Raw genomic sequence first — 18,111 nt, forward strand, 5'->3', positions numbered from 1 at the left:
CTAGTGAACTTTCTAGACGAGGCAAAAGACCATTATAAACAAGTCAAACGCTTCTATGGATATAACTCTAGGATGGTAAATCCTATGTAATAAAAGTTATATAGAATCAATAAAAATTGCTAATGTTGAAATTCATCTAAGAGCAAATATCTCTCACTTGCATTCATGCATCATGTACATCATTGAAAAATAAAATTTTCAACACATAGCATTCTAATTTTTTTTCTTTTTTTTTCAAAACAAAAAAAAAAACTTTGTGATAATAAAGGTTCAAGAATATCTCACCCATCAAAAATTTTAACTTAACCTACTTGTTATTCATACAATACCAGGACTCAGACAAGAATCATAGAGCTAGAATAGGCTAGTCGATTTGAGAGAATAGAAAAAGTTCAAGAAGAACTAAGAGGGGATCTCAGTACAATAATGGATATGCTCAAGAAATTTGACAAGAGAAACAGTGGAAGAAAATCTTAGCTTTCAAAAGTAATCGTCAGATATGGTAGATCCTGTTTACCCTTCAAGGTTTGAGCCACGATTGACCCAACCTTCTCAAGGAACTAGAGTGGCAATTCTTATTCTCGATGGATATCCCAATCCTTATCCAAGAATGACATCTACACCTGTTCCAGGACAATTTCAAAATTTTGTTAATCTCGTTATGATGGAAAAATCACCTGAACCAATCTTAGTTCCTGATTTGGATGATCCCAAGGAAAGAAAAAAGCTAAGGATACAAACACTTGAGAAAGTGAAAGATATTAGTGCCCGAGAGAAGATGAAGATATTGAAAGAAAAGCTTAGGGCTGTAGAGGGAATGAATTTTTATGGCTCCACAGATACTGCTGACCTTTGTTTAGTTCTAGATGTGGTCATTCCACCAAAATTTAAGGTCTCTGAATTTGACAAATATGATGGCATAAAATGTCCAATGATTCATATCACCATATATTATCATAAGATGGTAGCATATACTCGTGACGAGAAGTTATTGATGCATATATTTCAAGATAACCTTACAAAATCTACAGTTAGATGGTATGTCCAACTAGATAGCACTCATATTCATTCCTAGTAAGAACTCACAAGGGCATTTCTTACATAATATCAACATGTTAGGGATTTAGCTCCAGATCGTCTATCTTTACAAGGTATGGAAAAAAAAGCAACTGAAAGCTTCAAAGAATATGCACAAAGATGAAGAGACATGGCTGCATAAGTTCAACCTCCTCTCACTGAGAAAGAAATAACTATTTTATTTGTGAACACCCTGAAAACACCATACTATGAGATATTGATAGGCAATGCAACCAAAAACTTTATAGCTATGGTGATATCATGTGAAATCATTAAAAATACCATAAAGAATGGTAAGCTCGATGCAGGAAAGACAAGTGGAGCAAGAAAAGGTAAAGCTCTTAAAAAGAAAGAGAATGAAGCTTAAGCAGTGAACTATATGGGGTAACAATTTAAAGGTTTCACACCTTATCTTACACCAGTCTACCAGACCCATTACCCTTCTTTAAACCATCTTACATCCATCCCTCATTCATATCAACCATACCAGTCATTACCACAACCAGCTCATCCATTCTATTTTTAGCTATCTTTTCAGACACCCATGTACAATCGTCTTGCTGCACCTATCAGAACAGAATGGAGACCTAGTTCTAATAGTGTTTGAGAGCCCCAAGAAATACCCAAGAAAAAATCACTTTCGATTCCATTCCCATGACATACACAGATTTGTATTCTCAACTTGTTAAAAAATATTTGCTTGCTTCTGTTATTGTTGTACCCTTGAAACCTTCATTTCTCAAATGGTATAACCCCAATGCATATTGTGACTATCACTATGGGAATCCAGGTCATTCCACTGAGAACTATACTACTTTGAAGCATAAAGTGCAAGGGTTAATCAATGAAGGCGTATTAAACTTTGATACCAACCAATAAGGGACTCTAAATGTTAATAGGAGCCCTCTACTAAATCATACCAGACCATCAATAAATGCCTTAATTAATGGGCAAAGAAGCCACGTGAAAGAAAAAATAAATAAAGTTAAGACTCTGATGGTTATGATGTTCAAAGTCTTGGTCAAAGCTAACATGTTGAAGCCAATAGAACCTCAAAATCGCTCTAAAGTGATTAACTCAACTCAAAGCTACAATTATCACAAAGGTGTTATAGGGTATTTTATCGAGAATTGTCACCAATTTCGTCAAGAGGTGCAAAACTTAATGAATATGGATAGAATAGAGTTTTACTAAGAGAAAAAAGAGTTGGTGAAAGTTGAAGTGTCTACCATTGATTCAAAGAATAACTTTATGCGTAAATCGATAACTATCTATTATGATGAGAAGCCAACATCGAAGCTAGAAAAGTCGGTCTTTCGACCAGTGGTGACAATTAAAGTTCCTGACCTTTTTTCATATCAGAATGATAAAACAGTACCATAAAAATATGATTATGATATCATAGTCAATCCAGATACTGTAAACATAATAGGCATAGAAGGCATGACTCGAAGTGAGAGGTGTTATACCCCAGAGGCTCTAGAAAAAGCTAGAAAAGAAAAAGCCAAGGTAGGAGAAGAAAAGAAAAGTTAGAGTGGTCTTGACGCAACCCTAAAAAAAGAATATCAGAAGCCAATCTCTGAGAGTGAAGCATGTGAATTTCTAAAGTTAATAAAACATAGCGAGTATAGCGTGGTAGAACAACTTAACAAGATGCCAGCTAGAATTTCGTTAGTGTCATTATTACTCAATTCAGAGTCACACCGTGATGTTTTGCTGAAGGTGTTAAATCAAACATATGTGTCTCACAATACTTCTATTGAATATGTAGAATAGCTTGTGTGCAATCTGATAATTTCAAATTATATCTCTTTTAGTGATGAAGAGATTCCTCCTGAAGGTTGAAAAAGTACCAAGGCTTTTCACATTACTGTTGTCATAACGTCTAGATCCGGGGATCTATCGCTAGACATTGGCTTTAGGGAGTCGCCACCAATCTTTTTTATCTAGGTGTGATTGGCCACCTAAGGAATCTGTCCTTTCAGGGAACACCTAAGCTTAAGGGTCCTTAAAAGAATAGGTTCAGGTCTACTAACCAGAACAGGGTTCGGGAGTTCGGTTACGTGTGAGGAAGGTTATAGCACCCTCACAACGCCCATCAAAAGATGGTACCAGCTTAAATTTGTGTTATCCAAAAGCTTTAAAATTTTACCAAGTAATTAGTTATTGGAAATTATTCTCAATTGACTGTAATACTTTTAGCAGAAAACTGAGAAAATTCCCTCACCTCAGGAGTATGCAAGAAAACAACTGTTTCACTTACAGAGGCTCCGTCGTCGGATTATTTAAAGAAAAAAACAAAATCAAAATTAAGATAGAAAGGAAGGAAAGAATGATTTTTTTTTTGTAGGGAAAATTGATACTTTCAACTTTTCCCTAAAAATATTTTTTGGAAATTTCGATTTTCAAGGAAAATTGATACTTTCAACTTTTCCTCAAAAACCCTTTTTTTGAAAATTTATTTCTAAGGAAAATTGATACTTTCAACTTTTCCCCAAAAATATTTTTTTTGAAATTTTGATTTTTAAGGAAAATTGATACTTTCAACTTTTCCCCAAAAATATATTTTTTTTGGAAATTTATTTTTCTTTTAAGGAAAATTGATACTTTCAACTTTTCCCTAAAAATATTTTTTTTTCGAAATTTATTTCTGAGGAAAATTGATACTTTCAACTTTTCCCCAAAAATATTTTTTTTTTGAAATTTATTTCTGAGGAAAATTGATACTTTCAACTTTTCCCTAAAAATATATTTTTTTTTTGGAATTTTTTATTTTTATTTAAAGAAAATAAAATAATAAAAAATAAATAAAAAGAATATTACATAAACCTAATCTAATAAATAAAAATTAAAATAAACAAAGAAATAAATAAAATATAGAAAAAAAAAAAAAAAACCTGGAGCGGCTCGGCTCGGCTCGGCTCAAGGCAGGAAAACGGCTCGGGGGGAGCGGCTTGGCGGCTTGGCTCGGCTCGGCTCGACTCGGAGGGGGCTGGCAAGCGCGGGTCAGAAAGCGGGTCGACGCCCGGGTCAGGTCGGGTTGCGGCAAAACGCGCGGATCCTCTGGGTTACTTAAGGCCAAAACGACGTCGTTTTGGGAGGGTATAAAAGGCACCTTCCTCTGTTTTTCGGCAGAACGCTCCTCCCCCTCTCTCTCTCTTCTTCCTTTTTCTCTCCCTTCTCTCTAGAAACCGAAGAACACCGGTGCCGGATTCTGGAAATTTTCGCCGGAATCTGGAAATTTCACCGGAAGTTGGCCGAAAAGTCACCGGTTTCTGGGATTCTTCGCCGAAAACTGGGCAGGTCGCCGGAAACTTCAATGTTGGCCGGAATTTTCACCGGAAAATTCAAACTTCGCCGGAATTTTCGCCGGAATCTGGAAATTTCCCAGAAATTTCCAGAAAAAATTTTCGCCAAAAATTTCTAAAAATTTTTTCTCACTCCCAGAACACTCCTAAACTTTTCCTAGCTTCCTATACGCCTCCTTTTCTCTTAAATCAGTAGCTTTGCTTACTGTTTTCTGTGTTTCTGAACTGTTCCAGGAGGTGCTTTATATAGGGATTGATCAGGAGTTTCTGATCAATCCCAATTCCTCCTTGGACGGGAATTCAATCTTTGAATCCCACTGGACTCTTCTGATTGAATTCCCACTTCCAATGGGATTCTTCAGCCTTTAATCTCAGCCCTCCAAAATCAAAATAAAAAAAAAAACTAGATAATTAGAAAAGAAAATCAAAAATTAAAAATTAAAAATAATATCAGATAATTTGGGAAAAAGAAGATAGAATTAACAGATGATTAAAAAAAAAATAATAACAAATAAAATAAGATAAACCCAAAAATATATTACACAAAAAAAAATAATAATATATAACTGTATAAATAAAATACATATAAATCTAATCTGAATAAAAATAAATAAATAAATAAAGATATACATAATAATAATAATAATAATAATAGAATACATAAAATACAAAAGAAGAAAAAAAATATACAGGATTGAAATGGGCCTTACCCATTTGGGTCAGGCCCAATTGATCTGGGCCCGGACCCAATTGGGTGTCTACAACTGTGAAATATAAAGGTCATATAATGGCTAAAGTTTTGATTAATAATGGCTCATCCATCAATGTTATACCTGTGACTACTTTGAAAAAACTTTCTATTAATGGATCTTATATGAAGCCTAGTCATATGATAGTGCGAATCTTTGATGGAACTAAAAGTGAGGTGATGAGAGATATAGAAGTGCCATTGCATATTGGCCTATACACTTTCAACGTGAAATTTTAAGTTATGAACATCTCTCCTTCACACAATTATTTATTGGGTAGGCCGTGGATCTATATGACAGGTACTGTTCCATCCTCATTACATCAAAAAGTCAAATTCATTATTGAAGGAAAGCTAACATATGTAGCAAGAGAAAAAGATTTATTAGTAACTTAACCGATAAATACTCCTTATATGGAATCAGCAGATAAAGCTCTAGAATGCTCTTATAGATCTTTTGAGATTGTCAATGCAACATATATAGCTGGAGAATCTAAATTGTATTCGCCACACTTGTCTATTACAACAAAAATGGTAGTCAAACAGCTTACCAAGATGGGATGGTGACCTGAAGTCAGACTTGGAAAGAGCCTACAAGGAATCATGAAGCTATCGATCATATATAAAAAGAGAGATAGATTTGGCTTGGGATATAAACCAACAAGAAGGGACAGAATAAGAATGGTGAATGAGAAAAGAGATAAGAGGATAGCTAATCTTAAGGGATATGAGCCGGAGTGAAAGCCTATGGTCATTTCATACCTCTATGATTCCTTTCATTCAGGAGGATATATTTATCCAGATTTTCCTGAAGCCCTAAGTGCAAGATTCGTGGAAGAATTTTCAGAGTTGGCTATTCAAATGGTGGATGATGGAAAAAAGAAAAGTTGAAATGAAAAGCTGTTCGTGTCCCCTTGTCCTCTAAATTTTGAACTGGATAATTGGAAAGTTATAGAGCTGCCTGTTACCTTTAAAACTTTGGAAAAGTAATGTCTGTGAAACTTTAAATCCCTAATTGCTTTCTACAAGGAGATCTTTTATGGTGTGTTTATGTTTGTCATTTTAATAAAAGACTTAAAAGATGCATCGCATTTCTTCTATTATTTTCATTTTCATTTTGTTTTCCATTCTTCTATTTCCATCATTTTCTTGCCATTCCATTTTTGTGTGCCAATATTCTCTTCATCTTACCTTTTGCAGGGTCCCAAATAATGAACACGAAGATAATTATGGCAATAATCTCGAATTTGATTTTGAAAACTTAATTCATGTTGATAAACTTGATAATGAGGAATATTCAGATAACTACACACTTCCTCTTGATTTGTTAAAATTAATAGAACATAAAGATAAACCAATTGAACCTTACCAGAAAATTATCAAATTAGTAAATTTGAGAGATGGTGAAAATAGAAAAGAGGTTAAAGTTGGTATATCTCTTTTACCAGCTAAAAGACAAAAGCTAAAAGAGCTACCCCAAAAATATGTAGATGTATTTGCGTGGACTTATCAGGATATGTCAGGACTCATCATTGATATTGTAAAGCACAAGTTGCTTTTAAAACCAGGATGTAAGCCGATGCAGCAAAAGCTAAGGCACATGAAATCAAAGAGGCTGCTAAAAATTAAAAAGGAAATGAAGAAACAATTTGATGCTGAATTTTTGGAGGTGGTAAAATATCCTGAATGGGTAGCCAACATAGTGCCAGTTCCTAAGAATGATGAAATAGTAAGAATGTGTGTTGATTATCGAGATCTAAATAGGACAAGCCCTAAAGATAACTTTTTTCTACCTCACATCAATACTCTAGTGGATAATATTACGAGGCATTCCACATTTTCCTTTATGGATGGCTTCTCAGGCTATAATCAGATCAAGATGGCTCGAGATGATATAGAGAAAACTATATTTATGATCATGTGGGAGACATTCTGTTACAAAATCATGCCTTTTGGGTTAAAAAATACTGGTACCACTTATCAAAGAGCAATGGTGACTCTCTTTCATGATATATGCATAACAAAATAGAGGTATATATGGATGATATGATTATGAAATCTCATGAAAGAGAAGATCATGTAGTCAATCTCAAAAACCTATTTGACAGGTTAAGAAGATTTCAGCTGAAGTTGAATCCTGTTAAATGTACATTTGGTGTCAAATTAGAAAAACTATTAGGCTTTGTGATCAGTGAAAAAGGAATGGAAGTGGACCCGGATAAGGTACAAGCCATTCAAAACTTATCTCCTCCTCGTACCTCAAAGAAAGTGTGAGGTTTCCTAGAGAGAGTAAACTATATTGCTCATTTCATCTCTCAACTCACTTATAAGTGCGATCCTATTTTCAAGCTTTTTGAAAAACATGATCCAAGAGAATGGAATGATGAATGCCAAAAATTTTTTAATAAAATCAAAGAATACTTATCAAATCCACCCATATTGGTACCACTTGTTCCAAGAAAGCCTTTGATTTTATACTTAAAGGTACATAAAAATTCCATGAGATGTGTGCTGGGGCAAAGAGATGAAACTGATAAGAAAGAATGAGTAATATACTACTTGAGCAAAATATTCACTAATTATGAGTCTAAGTATTCATCATTAGAGAAGATATATTATGCATTAGCCTGGACAACTTGAAGGCTTAGACAATACATGATTTATCATACTACTTGGCTCATAACAAAGCTTTATCTTATTAAGTATATCTTCGAAAAGTCCTCATTGACAGGAAGAATAGTATGCTGGCAAGTTACGCTTTCAGAATATGATATCATTTATGTGACTAAAAAAGCTATAAAAAAAAGTGTCGTAGCTGAGTTTCTTGCTGATCGTGCTGTAAAAAATTATGAACCAATGAACCTGGAGTTCCCTGATGAAGATGTGATGGCCATTGAAAAGAATGAACCTATTGAAGAGTCTTTGAGGATGTATTTTGATGGAGCTACTAATGCTTTGGGTCATGGTATTGCGGTAATTTTAATATCTTCTGATAGGCACTATTATCCCATTACAGTCAGGTTAAATTTTAATTGCACAAATAATGTGGCTGAGTATGAGACCTGTGTTATAGGTCTGCAAGCAACAATTGAAAAAAAATTAAAGTATTAGATGTGTTTAGAGATTTAGCTCTAGTCATCTATCAGTTGCGAGACGAATGTGAAACCAGAGATTTCAAGTTGATACAGTACTATAAGTACATCTCTCAGTTGGTCAAACAATTCAAAGAAGTTCAATTTGAGCATTTGCCTAGAAAGGAAAACCAAATTGTTGATGCACTGGCTACTCTAGCTGCAATGATTAAAATAGATGCAAATACTAAAATCCAACCCATCAAGCTAGATGTGAAGGATGAACCAGCACATTGTTTAGGTGTTGAAGAAGAAGTTGATGGGAAACCATGGTATCATGACATCATGTAATACATTAAAAGCCAGTAATGCCCAAAACATGTAACAAAAAATGATAAGAGAACTATTAGAAGGTTGGCTATGAGTTTTTTTCTTGATGGAGATGTTTTTTATAAAAAGTGTTGAGATCAAGTACTCTTAAGGTGTGTGAATGCAGCTGAAGCGAAAAAAATTATTGAAGAAGTGCATGATGAAGTTTGTGGGGCACATACAAATAGTCATATGATGGCTAGACAAATTATGAGGGCTGGATACTATTGATTGACAATGGAGAGTGACTGTATTGATTATGCTAGAAAATGCCATAAGTGTCAGATCTATGCTGACAAGATCTACACTCCTCCAATAGTATTGCATGTTTTGACTCCTTCATGACCATTCTCTATGTGAGGTATGGATGTCATCGGTCCCATCACTCCAAAAGCTTTAAATGGATATAGATTCATTTTTGTGATGATTGATTACTTCTCAAAATGGGTAGAAGTTACATCATACGTTAGTGTGACCTAATCTGTGGTATGTAAATTCATAAAAAAAAAGATAATATATATATGAGCTTTTAGAGATAATTATTTCTAATAATGCCAAAAATTTAAATAGCAAAATGATGATTGAAGTTTGCACTCAGTTCAAGATTCATCACCGTAATTCGATACCATATCATCCAAAGATGAATGAGGCAGTAAAGGTTACAAACAAGAATATTAAAAGAATCCTAAAGAAAATAACTGATACTTATAAAGATTGACATGAAAAATTACCTTTTGCTTTGCATGCTTATAGAATATCAGTTTGAACATCTATTGGGGCCACTCCATTCTCTTTGACATATGGAATGGAAGCTATGCTACCGGTCGAAGTAAAAATTTCCTTGCTAAGAGTCTTGATGGAGGTAGAATTAGAGGAAGCAAAATGGGATCGAAATCGCTACGAGCAATTGAACCTTATTGAAGAGAAAAGACTTACAGTACTTTATCATGGTCAATTATATCAAAAAAAGATGATGAGAGCACGTGATAAGAAAATCCGTCCCCATTGCTTTAGAGAAGGAGATTTGGTGTTGAAAAAGATCCTTCCAAATCAACATGATAATCAAAGAAAATGGACACTAAATTGAGAAGGCCTGCATGTGGTGAAAAAGGCCTTTTTCGATGGGGCATTGATTTTGGCAGAGATGGATGGAAGTGGTTTATCTATTCCGATAAACTCAGATGCTGTGAAAAAATATTTTGCTTCAAAGAAAAAAAAAGTAGAAAATGAAAAAGGTGACTTGGATGTGAAGAAGAAGCATCATTCCACAATACAGGGGCAATTGTAGTTTGATGAACTCTGAAAGATCAAGGAAGTCATCTAATTTAGTTTTAAGAAAAGAATTTGGGAATATTTTATTCATGATTATCTTATGATCATTATTTGGGCACCTTTGTTTCAACTCAAATACTTTGCCATGCACTTGTTACCAATCTAATAAAATATGCTATCTTTCTTTTGGAAATAACACCTATCAATTCCTTTATTCTCATTTTTTATCCGCCATACGAATAGAAGAAATGTGTGATTGCATTTTATTGGTCTTGGACTTAAAATGATGAAAAGAAAAATAAACATGAAAGATCTTAGCATTACTTTTTAAAAGTTGATAAAGGCAAATGAAAAAGGATGAGAAAAGCATGACAAGATATTAATGTTGCAGACTTTTGAAGAAGAAAAATATTATGGTAAGATGTTAAGAACAGATTGGTCATATAAGAATTCTAATAAAAGAAGCCAAAAACGAGAGATTTCGAGAACCTTTTTACTACAATGAAAAATTTTGATTGCATTACATGCATTACATTTAAAGCACTCAGTGTATGCATCCATGAGCAGTTTTAATAAGGACAGAGCTTTCCATTTCCTAATCAAACAAAAGATTTCAAAAGAGAGAAATTTACTTATTCAAAAATGAGAACTTAATTTGAAGAACATATGAGAGATTTTAAAGTTGTTGAGCCTCTATTGAGAGGAGCTCTTTTCAAAATGAGATTTTAAAGTTGTTGAGCCTCTACTAAGAGGAACCCTTTTCAAGATGAAATTTTAAAGTTGTTGAGCCTCTACTGAGAGGAGCTTTTCCAAGATAAGATTTTAAAGTTGTTGAGCCTCTGTTGAGAGGAGCCCTTTTCAAAATGAGATTTTAAAGTTGTTGAGCCTCTGTTGAGAGGAGCTTTTTCAAGAGAATTTTTAAAGTTGTTGAGCCTCTGTTGAGAGGAGCTTATTGTTGAACCTCTGTTGAGAGGAGCTTTTTCAAGAAAATTTTTAAAGTAGTTGAGCCTCTATTAAGAAGAGCTTTTTCAAGATGAATTTTAAAGTTATTGAGCCTCTGCTGAGAGAAGCTTTTTCAGATAAAATTTTAAAATCGTTGAGCTTTTGCTGAGAGGAGCCCTTTTCAAGATGAAATTTTTAAAGTTATTGAGCTTTTGCTGAGAGGAGTCTTTTTTAGATTTTAAAATTTTAAAGTTGTTGAGCCTCTGTTGAGAGGAGCTTTGTCAGATGAAATTTTTAAAGTCGTTGAGCTTCTGCTAAGAGGAGCCCTTTTCAAGATGAGATTTTTAAAGTTGTTGAGCCTCTGCTGAAAAGAGTCTTTTTCAGATTTTAAATTTTCAAAAGTTGTTAAGACTCTGCTGAGAGGAGCCCTTTTTCAGATTTTAAAATTTTAAAGTTGTTGAGCCTATATTGAGAGGAGCTTTTTCAGATGAAATTTTTAAAGTCGTTGAGCTTCTGCTAAAAAGAGCCTTTTTCAAGATTACATTTTTAAAGTTGTTGAGCCTCTGCTGAGAAGAGTCTTTTTCAGATTTTAAATTTTTAAAAGTTGTTAAGCCTTTGCTGAGAGGAGCCCTTTTTAAGATGAAATTTTTAAAGTTGTTGAGCCTCTGATGAGAGGAGTCCTTTTCAGATTTTAAATTTTCAAAAGTTGTCAAGCTTCAAGTGAGAGGAGCATTTTCGATTTGAAAAAAAAAAAACTTTTTGAGTAGTCTATGTTCAAAAAAAAAAAAAGAAAAAAGGAAAGAAAAATCCATTTGGATTTTGGATAAAATTGTTGTCTTTATCTTTGTCCTATTATTGATTATCAGCAATGTGCAAAGAGGGGTAGCTGTGGACATCAAATTTGTCAAGCAAAAAAAAAATATTATTAAATATAAAATACAAGAAAAATACAAAATACAAAATACCAAAAAAAAAGAAAAAAAACAAACAAACAGAACAGAAAAAAGGGGGATGGTAGTGGTGCCTTCCTCGGCACCACTACCACCATGTCCTACCCCTCCTTCTTATCACCATACCTTACCCTCCACCCCTCTGATCACCCATCTCACTGATAGCTACTACCCTTACTGTTAAATAAGACAAAAATAAATAAAGGTAGCATGGGGCTCGTGCTTGCACCCCATACCGAGCCTTATGCCATTCACTACTGGAGCTTTATAAATAAAGCTCTTAGCCGAACAAGAAAGAGGGGAAAAGAACGAAGAATGAAGAAAACCCTACAAAAAAAAGACTTTTCTACCAGAAAAAAATACCAAAAAAATACAAAAAAAAAATTCAATCCCCTGGAACGGGAAACCCAACGTCGAGAGTTCCTGCACAAAGAAAATAAAAAGAGTCAGTTTCAAAAAAAAAAAGAGAGAAAATAAAAAATGAAGGTTTGACCGAAACTTCATTAGTAGATCTGAGGAATTTTAGACATTTTTTGGTGAAAAGAAGGCTGGATCTGTATTTAGGTTGTTGAGGGAAACATTTTAGGAAACTTTAGAATTTTTCAACACCGACTACAGGGATCGGAGCTCACCGTCAGCGAGGACTGTGGCGGCCATCGTGATGGACGGCCATCGGACCCAGGTCAACCTGAAAAAAAAAAAGAAAAAAAAGTGTTTTTTTTTTAAGGAAATGGTGAAAATGACCAAACAAAAAATTTAGCACCTTTTATATAAACTGGCAAAACCAAAACGACGTCGTTTTAAGCACCCAGGATCCGCACATCTACTTGTGCCCGACTCGGAGTTCGCGCACCCTACTCGCGACCCGTTTCCTTCATCAGCCTCTGATCGATCCGACTGAACCGAAATCGAACCATTGCACTTGACTCACATTGAAACTGAACTGCTGAACATGATCAAACCGCTGACGCCAGACCGAATCGTCGAACTGAACAGCGCGTTGATCGAACCGTTGACCGGTCTCGTTCAGGTAAAAAAAAATTTTTTTTGAATTTTTTTATATTATTTTTTTAATATTTATGTATATTAAAATATTTATATTTGTTAGATTAAATGATGAAATATTATTTTTTATAATTTTGTTAACTTTTAAAATGAACTTGAAAAATAAAAAAAATAAACTTAATAATAATACCAAAATAATAAAAATGCAAGAAAAAAGAAATTTTTATCCGACGATGAAATTCAAAGGTATTTCAAGTAGTGATGCCTACGAAATCTCTAGGTGAGAAGATTTTTTTAAAATATTACTAGCGTATTGGAGTATTTATATAAAAATTTTCAATGCAAGAAAAAGTTTTTTTTCTTATAAAATAATAACAATAAAATTAACTAATAAATTAAAAATAGGTAATAAAAAAATGAGAAAAAAGGAAATTTTGTTCAATGATGGGATTCTAAAAGTATTCCAAGTAGAAATGCTTTAAGAAATCCTTAGGTGAGAAGATTTTTTGTAAAATATTACTAATGTATTGGAATATTTATAGAAAATCTTCAATATAATTAAACTCCTTTTTTCTTCAAAATTTCAATTAAAAATAAATATTAATAAAATAATTAATAAAATTTCTAACAAAGGAGAATAAAATGTGTGCATCAATATGGTAACATTTTGCATTGCATGCATGATATTTTTTTTTACGAAAAGTAAATTTGAGCCTTCGAGGATGAGATTATATATATATTTTTATTACAATTTTTTAGATTATTATTATTTTTATTACTATTTTTTAGATTATTGTTATTTTTTAAGCATTTTTAATATATATATTTTAATTATTATCTTACTTGTTTTCATTTTTGTTATTATTAAAACAACTAAATATTTATTCTAAAAAATTTTAAAATTTATCATGCATAAATATATATAAAAAAAACTCAAAATAACAAAAATAATAATATATAAAAAAATTAGAAAATTCAAAAAAAAAAAAAAACCTTAATCGGACCGATCAATGGTTCGGTCAATGACGGTTCGAGTGGGCCAAAAACAAGGGCGATTCAGTAAGCGGTTTGGTTGAACCAATTGAGTGACGGTTCAGCGCATGATTTAGTTGAGCCAATTCAAGGCTGGTTGAGCGGGTTGGCGGGTCTCCCATGCCTAAAAATCCTAAGTCTCTCAGATGCCCAAGAAACCCCAAGTCTCCCATGCCTAGAAACCTCTAGCTCCCATGCCACAACAACCCAGCTCTTCGCATACCCTAACCCTCAAAATTTCAGCCTCCACATACCCTATAACAACCCTCACTAGGCACCCTTGACCTTAGTCGAGCATCAGTTAACTCAGACCCCATTCCCACAGACTCTAGCACCTATAAAAAAGCAAACAAATAAAAAAAAAACAACATAGTCTTCCCTGTAAAGAGGAACCATCAATGTCGAGCTACCTACAAAAAGAAAGAAAATCAATTTTGGTTTAATAAAATGAACACCAAAACTTCAAACCCTGATCTACGCCAATTGGGGTTATTTCCCTGAAAAAAAAAAAGGCAAATTCAGGCTTAGAGGATTGAAAGAAGTTTTTGGGAAAAGTTTAGCATTTTTCGGTCACTGACGACCACTAACGGCGAATGGCAATGGCAGCGCACAATCATTTTTTAGGTTTTTGGCTGGTGAAAGTTGAGAGAAAAAAAAGAAGAAAGTTGACTTTTATATAAAAAAATAAAACCTAAAATGATGTCATTTTAGGCAAAGGAAGAATCCGCGCATGCTCGTGACCCAACCCAGCATCCGTTCCACTCAACCCGTAGACTTGCCTCCATTAGTAGCCCTGAACCGGTTCAACTAGACTGGACCAAACCACCGAACCGATCGAACTGAAGTTGATTGAACCATTGATCGGTTTGGTTCAAGTAAAAAAATTTTTTTTTTATTTTTTTTATATATATTATTTATATAAATTTTAGCTTTATTATTGTTATTTATGCATGTTTAAAAATTTTTAGAATTTATTAGAATAAATATTTGTTGTTTTGTAATAATAATTAATAATAATAATGATAATAACAACAATAATAAAATAATGATTTCAAAACTTTTAATTTTTTTAAATATTTTTTTAAAAGAATAATAACCCAAGTATTAAATAATAATAATATAAAATATATAAAATGATTATCGAATAAAATAGTAACAAGAAAAATTTTCCTGCCTAGATATTGGAGGAAATATAATCGTGTTTTAAATAATGATAATTCTGAGATGTTAGGAAATTATTAAAAAAACCAATAAATAAATTAATAATATTATTAATACTAATTTGTTATAAAAAAAATATATAAGATTTTTTTAAAATTAAGTTTTGAAAATCATAAAAATCGAACTTGCTTTGAAAGTCCACATAGATGTTGGAAATGTTTAGATATGTTTGTGATTTTAAAATTCAAAACCCTCCAAACACTAAAACTAAAACCTTAAACCCTTTAAACCCTAAAATCAAAATCTTAAACATTTTAAACCTTAAAATCAAAACCTTAAATCCCAAACTCTAAAATCAAAACCCTAAACCCTAAAAGTAAAACCTTAAACCTCCAAATCAAAATACTAAAACCCTAAACCTTTTAAACAATAAAATCAAAATCCTAAAATAAAAACCCTAAAAACTGAAAACGCTAAAACCTTAAACCCTCAAATTAAAACCCTAAAACCTTAAACCCTCAAATTAAAAGCCTAAAAGCCTAAACCTCAAAAAATTTAAAACTTTTAAACCCTCTAAGACCCTAAATCTATGCTCAAGATCATTCTAAAACTCTAAGGATACGTGCAAAAATCTCAAGTGGAGTAATTTATTTTCGAATGCTGCCTAGATGATAGGGTATTTAGGAAACTTTATTCCATTAAGTTTTTCATGGGAGTCCTTAATTCGCTTCAACAATAAAATCATAAGCTTTACTAAAAAAATAATAATAAAATGAGATTTTAAATAGAAATAATCGTATCTAAGCTCTATTTAGATATTGGAGAGTCAATGTGGTCTTATTATATTTAAGAGTCCATTTTTAAATTTCATTTCATCACATTGCATAACATTTAGCGACATACATATGTCATCATATTATTGTTGGCACTTATTTTGCATTTCTTTATCTTTAATTTTTACTTGCTACCTGATAATACCATCATTTACTTTCTCATATAAAGTGTTTTACAAAAAAAAAAAAGAAAAAGAAAACACGTATTTTAAAATTATGATATTATAAAATAAAACAAAAATAACATTTCGAAGGAAATAATTCTTGATACTCTGCCTATATGTTAGAAAGTCACCAACAATCATATTTTACAAAGAGTGTTATTTTCATTTTAAAGGAATATTGTGTTAAATCTTAAGTGAAAAGAATTTTTTTAAATTCTGCCTAGATGTTGAAGAATTTTAAGATAATTATTTAACTTAAAGATTTCCTTAATATTTCTAAATAAAGAATTTTAGCAAAAAAATTTTTTAAATGAAGGGAATTAGTATTAAATTTCAAATCAAAACCATTTCATCCAACATCGAAAGTAATGCATGATTAAGTGGTATCAATGTATGGGCGTTGTGGGGTTGCTAATCTTTTTCCATCTTTTTGATAATCTTTAAACTCTCTTTTATAGTTTTATTAAAAAGGTAAACTTTTGAGTGACCAATCATACCCTAAAAAAGATTGGTAGTAACTCCCTTATTTTTTCTCAATTTTAAAATTTTTTATGCCTGATAGTTCCAAAACTATTATGACAATGATTCATTGACTAAATCTGAGTTAGATCATTATTTGAAAGATAAAGTTTTGCCAAGAACTCTAGATTTTAATATATTAGCTTGGTGGAAAAGTGATGGACTCTATAACCCAACTTTACAAAGAATTGTTAGGGATATCTTGGCTATTCCAGTTTTCAATGTACCTTCAGAATCTACCTTCAGTAATAGCGGTAAATTGGTGAGTTCTCATCACAATAGGCTTCATGTAAATACTTTAGAAGTACTAATGTGTGTTCAAAAGTGGTTGTTGAAAGATCTATAAGGTAATGGATTTAATAAAAAAAATTAGTGATTTTATTACATTATAATTTAATGTATAACTTTAAATGATATTTTTTTTAGTCAGATCTTTAAAAGAAAATAATGCATATTATGGCTTTGTTCATGATGATGTTGAAAGTGAAGAAGAGATACAATAGGTATATATTATAGACACATTGATAAAAAAATTTTATGTATTTAGTTTATGTTAACTGTTTAACACTATTTATAAGTGTTATTTTACTAATGATAAGTGTTTCTTTTATTTAATTTTGAATGGGCTTATTTTATGATGAATTTATGTGTCCATCAAGTGAAATTCTCAAAATTTTTAAGATATATCATTTAAAATATTATTTTTGCTAAAGTTTTTTTATGATTTTTATTTTGTGAATATTTGTGATTTAGATTTGTATTTGCATTAGTGTTTATAAATATTTGTTTTTGTTTTCACATGTGAATGGTTAAGTTTTTACTTAGTTTAAAAAATATTAAAATGTTTATTTTTAATGTTTTTAAAAAATTATGGTATAGGGATTACTCACACCCATTAGTTCTTGAGGGGATAGGGCTGAGTCAAGTTACAAATTCGAGAATGGGGACAAGGATATGGACAAATTTAAATTTCAAGGATGGGAGTAGGGAATGCTTTACCCCAAAACCTATTTTGTTGACATCTATAAAAGGAACCTAGAAATAAGAACAAGTGAACAATCCACAACTAGTGAGATAGCTATAACCTAGAAACAATAAACTGAGTACACAATCAAACATAGGCAATCACTACAATACACAAAGATAAACGTAGTAAGCTAAAATATCATTAGAAACCAATACACATAACCAACAAAACACAATTTTCAACAATTCGAACACAATTCCTTAAAAAAAAAAACCACAAAAGAAAAAAAATAAAAAAAAAACAAAAAAAAGTTTTGGTATTTTTTATTTAAGTGTTTTAGGCAATTTCAAATTTGTGAAGGAAAGAAAGGAAAGAAAAGCATGTGGTGGTCAGACAGTGAATAATACTAGGATCAGTGGTAACAAAAATGGTTAAAGGCTTTAAAGTTTTTCTTGTAAGATTTTTGGCCAGTAAAAAATGGAAAGAAAAAAAAAAAAGAAGGCTAGATTGAAGTCGAATAGTGGCTAATGAAGGAAGAATAGGTAGTGATTTTCAGTGGTTTAGACAACTTGGGTTTCTAGTTAGTTTCCTTGAAGTAAGAGAGTGAGAGGTAGCCCCAAGAAAGCAAGTATGCTTCTTTATAGCAATTTCTCATCATTTCATAGCTTTGATAATGGCACAAGTATGCTTATT

The sequence above is a fragment of the Durio zibethinus genome, chromosome 20 (assembly GCF_047325235.1).
Source record: "Durio zibethinus cultivar Kanyao isolate XHJ-2024 chromosome 20, ASM4732523v1, whole genome shotgun sequence".
NCBI classification, from domain to species: Eukaryota; Viridiplantae; Streptophyta; class Magnoliopsida; order Malvales; family Malvaceae; genus Durio; species Durio zibethinus.